Genomic DNA, 6,000 nt, shown 5'->3' with positions numbered 1-6,000 from the left:
GAGCAAAAAGAGGCCAGGGACAGTGCTCAGGCCCTGAGTCCAAGCCCCAGGACTGGCAAAACAAAACAAAAACACAGTATTTCTATTTGATCTCCTTGTTGCTTTAACTGGACATAAAAAGGATTTTGTGGCAAAGATTACAGTTCAAAGCCAGCCCAGGCAGGAAAACCCCTCTAAAGCTCCATCTCCCAACTAACCAGCAAAGAGCCAGGCTGGAAGCATGGCTCAAGAGAATTAACCAGCCAAATTCTGGAAGTGGTAGACTGCTAACCTTGAGCAGAAGTGCTCAGGGACAGTGCCCATGCCTTGAGTTCAAACTCAGTAACTGAAGAAATGCCTACCGAGTCATCTCAGCAACAAGCACCTGGCCCTTCAGGCCAGTCCAGATAGCCAGGAACCATGAAGAGGAGTAATAGGGTTGTTAGGGGGTCCAGAAATCGATGATGAATGAGGCCACTCAGACAATAATCAGGGTGAATAAGGATTTTATTGAGCAAGATGGTACTGACCAGCCAGGGCTGCACTCAAGGTCAGAATCTCAACATGCAGCCCCGAGTTGTCTTAGCAAGCTGCTTATAAACCAGAAAACCACAGGAATTTCCCCTTTAGCCTAACTATAGTGGCTCGTTACTTTCCAAGAACCAGTCACACACAGGTCAGGGTGTCTTGACCTTTACTGGAAATCATGTGACCATCAGGTGATAAAACAGGACAAACTCTCCTGGGGGACTTACAGGTATGGGCAATACAGAGCAAAACAAGTTTGTTAAGTACAGCTCAAGCCAGGTTACACTAAAGAACACCATAATTGTTCAAAGCTAGTGTCAGTAGATGATCAATTTTCTGCATTTACATCATTTCAGGGTCACAGCCTGGTGCCATATCCTAAATAGAGCCACCTTGTGCCTGCCCTTTCAAAAGTAACCAGAGCCAGGAGATCAAGGGAAATAAGAGGCTTGCTCATCTGATGTCCGTGCCTGTCTACCTTCTAACTGAACAGAAATTTGCATTCTTGCCTTTGTTACCTGCTATTACTATTTCCCATCCATACTATATAATCCAGACATCTATTGTCCAGCTATATGGAAATTCCTCCTTCCCTGTAATAGGCCTGTACACCTGACAGCCTGCTCTCCCACAGCTTAGCATGCTCCTTCCTAGGCAACACTAGGCCCATCTAGTAAGGACAGTAAATAATTAGCCTCCACCCCCTCTTCCTTGAGATGGCACTCTCTGGGGCAATTATGACCATGTAAGGTAACAAGATCCCCTTACAAGTGACCTCCAGGGTCAAGGAAGCTGCAGGACCCCCTTGACAGCAGCTATCAATCATAGCCCGACATGGTGAAGCCCCTGGTCTGCATGTCCACACCGAGGTCCCCACCTCCAAAACTTCCTTGGTTATATAAGTCACCCCAGACAATAGACCACACTTCTCACTTCTCCCTGGTGAGAAGGGGTCTTGCCAGTCCCTTTGCCAGCAATAAACCTTTCCTTTGTTCTTCTGAACCTGGATGTCTGCGTGGTTTCTGGCAATGTCTAATATATTCTAATAAGGCCAAACTGGGATAATGCTCCAAATGGAACTTTTCTAGCATGTGCCCAGGATGTGTTTTACTGTGTCATTCATATCAACTAGTCCTGCCACCTTTTCAGCTTTGGCCTGATCTCACCTTTTTCAAGTTTATCTTTAACAGGATAACAGCCCTCACTCAGGACACTACCTGGGAGCACATAAAGGCACTGCTGGCAACAGGAGGCTTCACTTAAACTGCCCTGCCCTGCCTAGTGCAGGCCTGCACCCTGAAGACCCCCAGCCCCTGTGACTCCTCAACACCCCCACGTCAGCAGAAAGTAGTCCAAAAGACCACCACACCCCTCAATTTTTTATACTCCTTCAGGGTTTCAAACTATGGGAATCTGCTTTGTTCTCATAACTCCAGGTTGCTCCTCTCTCAGCACATTCTTTTTATGTATTCAAAGACCCTATATGAAAGATTGTCTCTCCCCTCTAGGCCCATTCTTTCTATGTATCCAAAGATGGAATATGATGGATTGACCCCCACCCTATTGCCTCAGGGGCATACAGACACCAGGTAAAACCTCAGGTATCACCCAACCTGCTTTGATATGCAGGCAGGGCAACTCACCTAAACCCAGCTGTAAATAATCCTTTGTGGGCCAAATAGAAAAGTCCACACCTAGACCACAACTTCCTAGACCTAGTGGCTCCTTCATTAACCTCTGCCTCCTTGCTCAGACCCCATATAACCCTGGTCCCAAATTCACTCCCTCACACAACCTCCAAACCCAGGAGAAGGTCTGGACCCCTCGCTGTTCCTCAATAAACAGTCCTTGCCTGTTGACAATTGAGTGCAGCCTATTCCTTTTCCATTCTCCTCCATTTCCCTAATATCCACCAGAATGGCCCTGTCTCATCTTTGCTCTCCCCAGAAGCCTGTGGGTGGAGTCACAGTAAATTGCCCTGAGGAACTTCTGAAATAACCTGGTTCCACAGCCAAAGGAAAAATGGGAACAGTTTTACACTCAAGGGCAAAGAAGCTCAAGGAAACATAAAGAAAGAGGAAAGTTAGTAAAGAAAGCCTTAGGAAAGGAATTGAAACAAAAAAAATGGTTTCCTCTGGATTAAAAAAAAAAGGGGGGGGACTTGAAAAGTAAAGATTGTCTTCAATTACCACAGAACGTCCAAGTAAGTCCCTGATGTGAGTGAATAGAAGATGGAATGAGTAAGGAAAGACTTTAGAAAGAGAATTGAGGAAACAGAAATGATTTCCTTGAGATTAGAAAGGTTTTTGGTGTGTTAAAAGGAAGACAAGCCCCAGAACATTTGTGTATGTAGCAAATGGTATGAGTATGTATTAAAAATGAACTTATGAGTAAAGTTGGTATATAATCAAGTTGGCTAATAAAAGAAATGGAAATCAGAACAACATTGAGATTCCACCTAACCCCAGTAAGAATGTCCATTATCAGGAAAACTAACAATAACAAATGCTAGAGGAGATGTGGCCAAAAGGGAACCCTACTACATTGTTGGTGGGAATGTAAACTTGTTCAACCACTCTGAAAAGCAGTATGGAGGTTCCTCAGAAGGCTAAACATAGAGCTCCCCTTTGACCCAGCAGCCCCACTTTTGGGCATCTACCCAAAAGACCACAAACAAGAACACACTAAAACCACCAGCACAACAATGTTCATCGCAGCACAATTTGTCATTGCTAAAATATGGAACCAACCCAGATGCCCCTCAGTAGACAAATGGATCAGGAAAATGTGGTACATATACACAATGGAATTCTATGCCTCTATCAGAAAGAATTATATTGCCCCATTCACAAGGAAATGGAAGGACTTGGAAAAAATTATACTAAGTGAAGTGAGCCAGACCCAAAGAAACATGGACTCTATGGTTTCCCTCATAGGGAATAATTAGTACATGTTTAGGCGAGTCACAGCAAAAGATCAAAATAGCCCAATAGCTATGCTCTTATGAACACATAAGATGATGCTAAGTGAAATGAACTCAACATTATGGAAACAAGTGTTCTATCATTGTTGTAATTATTTTCAACATGCCATGTAAAACCATACCCTTTTTCTTCTCTCATATTTGTTGGGAAAGTGGAGGAGAATGGAAAAGGAATAGGCCGGACTCGATCATCAACAGGCGAGGACTGTTTATTGAGGAACAGTGAGGGGCACAGACCTTCCTGTGGCATTGGAGGTTGTGGGAGGGGGTGAATTTGGGACCAGGCTTATATGGGGTCTGAGCAAGGAGGCAGGTTATTGAAAGCACGACTAGGTCTAGGAAGTTGGGGCTTTTCCATTTGGCCCACAAAGGGTTGTTTACAGCTGGGCCTAGGTGAGATGTCCTGCCTGCATCTCAAAGCAGGTTGCCATAGAGGTTTTGCCTGGTGTCTGCATATCAAAGCAAGTTCACACATTGAGTGAAACATCCAGACCAAGAAACTCATCTTTAGTCCTAGTTAAAGAGGCTAAGCCATCCCCAGTGACAGCAACGGAGGATAACAGGAGCCCACAGCAGCTTAACCTAGAGCTGCTTGACCTTTGCAAAAGAAAGGGAGGAGAAATATCAAGCATAATTGTTACTCAATTTGCATGTTTTAGTTTAGGGGAAATTCCAGAGATAGATAAAGTAAATAAAGAAGTTAAATGCGTAATCAGTAAATACCAGTTATACCTAGAACCAAGAATTAAAGAAAGATTATTTTGCTTGCTTAAATGGTTCATTGCTTTGTTTATCAGAGTTTACTAGAATTGTAATCACTATTTGCAATCACTGTCAGTTCTGCTTCTGTATGTCTTTGGTTGCTTTGCCTAACTTTCCTGACCACCTGCTGTGGCATGTGACCACCTTCATGTAGTACATGTGAATTTTGCCTTTAAAACCCCAACCCTACTGAAGCCCAATGCTGTTTTCTTCACCATCCCTATGGTGAGGAACAGATGCTGTACAGCTCAATACAGACTCCTAGTCCAAATGACTGAGTGCTGGTGACTTTATTGTTGTGAATTCAAGACCCACCTGAGCTGAGAGGTGCCTGAGCCTGCCAAGAGGACTAAGGCTTGTGGAGAGGCCTGAGGAGAAGCAAGGCCTCCAGGAAGGAGGAATAGAAAGAAGCTCACTCCTTGGGCAGTTTGGAGGTCAAGACTGCTCTGGGTCCTGGGCTCTGGGTTCTGGCTTCTGGGACAAGGTAGCCACAGGCCAGTATTTGAAGATGGAGGCTGTTGTAATTCTGGGTTTTGTTGTGGGGAGCAGAGCTGACTCCATCTTGACTAGGGAAATATGGTAGGAAATGTTGGGGGGAGTAGATTAGGTCAACCTGATCCCAAAATTCTGCTTCTGTAAATGGCTTGCTTAACTTGTTTGTTGCTTGCTCTACCACCTGTGTCAACCTCCTACATCTGTGCCATGCCTGCTTGTTTGTTTCTTGCCCTATCCCCTGCGTCAAGCCCCTACATCTGTGCTATGCTTTTACCTTTATAAACCCCAATTTGAGGACTGCCCAAGGTAACAGTGTCAGTGCCCAAGTCTTCGCTGTGTCCCTGGCTGGTCAGCCCGCTTTTTTCACTGTTGCAGTTTCAGCTCCAGAGTATGCTGCGTACGTGGCTGGGCAGTTCACTTTTTGCTTCCCTAATAAACCCATCTTTTTGCTTGAGACTGTCTCTGAGTGGTGGATCCTTGAAGGGACAGGGAACCCCCTCCCTAGAGCCCCCTAACAGTTTGGGGTTGTAAATAAAGCTCCTTTGTAAATAAAACTCGTTTGCCACCTTTAGCCATGCCTCCATGGATTTTTCTCGCTCTCAAGTCACTATAGTAATAAATACTCTGATCCACAATGTTTTATCTTGCTTCATGGATATTCAAGGAGATTTTATTGATCATATAAGCCAGGGGTGAAGAATGTCTGGGTCACCAGCCATATAAAGCCATGAAAATATTTGTATATGATGGGAGTGACTCTATGCTTCTTGTTGGCCTTCTGCCTTTGTTGATAATGTTGTATGACCAGTGTATATATGTCTTATAAATGCCAAAATGGCATTGGAGTTTGAATTCAGGGCCTAAGCTCTGTCCCCAACTTTTTTGTGTGGATAATTCTTCACTCTCAAGCCCCTTCCTCCTAGTCTTTCCTGAGTTGGTTTCCAGATACACTGAATGGGTTGACTTGGGAGGGATTACTAGGACTCCATGTCCCTTCCTGAGGATCTTTGATAGCCACTCAATATAGCAATAGTCATCACCCAGGCCTCACCACTATCACTGAATTCAGGCTGATTAGCCAGGATTCTGTGGAAAATGGCCCTTATGGGATACAACTGTCATGGAAGACATAAAACTGTGGCTGCATCAGGTACTATCTGGCATCCTTTAAAGAGATGTGCCCCAGACGGCAACACAAACTGATTTTTAACCAAAGAATGGTGTACACTCGGTCACCTGCCATCCCTCCCACT

Source organism: Perognathus longimembris, chromosome 1, assembly GCF_023159225.1.
Source record: "Perognathus longimembris pacificus isolate PPM17 chromosome 1, ASM2315922v1, whole genome shotgun sequence".
Taxonomy (NCBI): domain Eukaryota; kingdom Metazoa; phylum Chordata; class Mammalia; order Rodentia; family Heteromyidae; genus Perognathus; species Perognathus longimembris.
The sequence above is the reverse complement of the archived record's forward strand: the minus strand, read 5'-3'. Positions refer to the sequence as shown.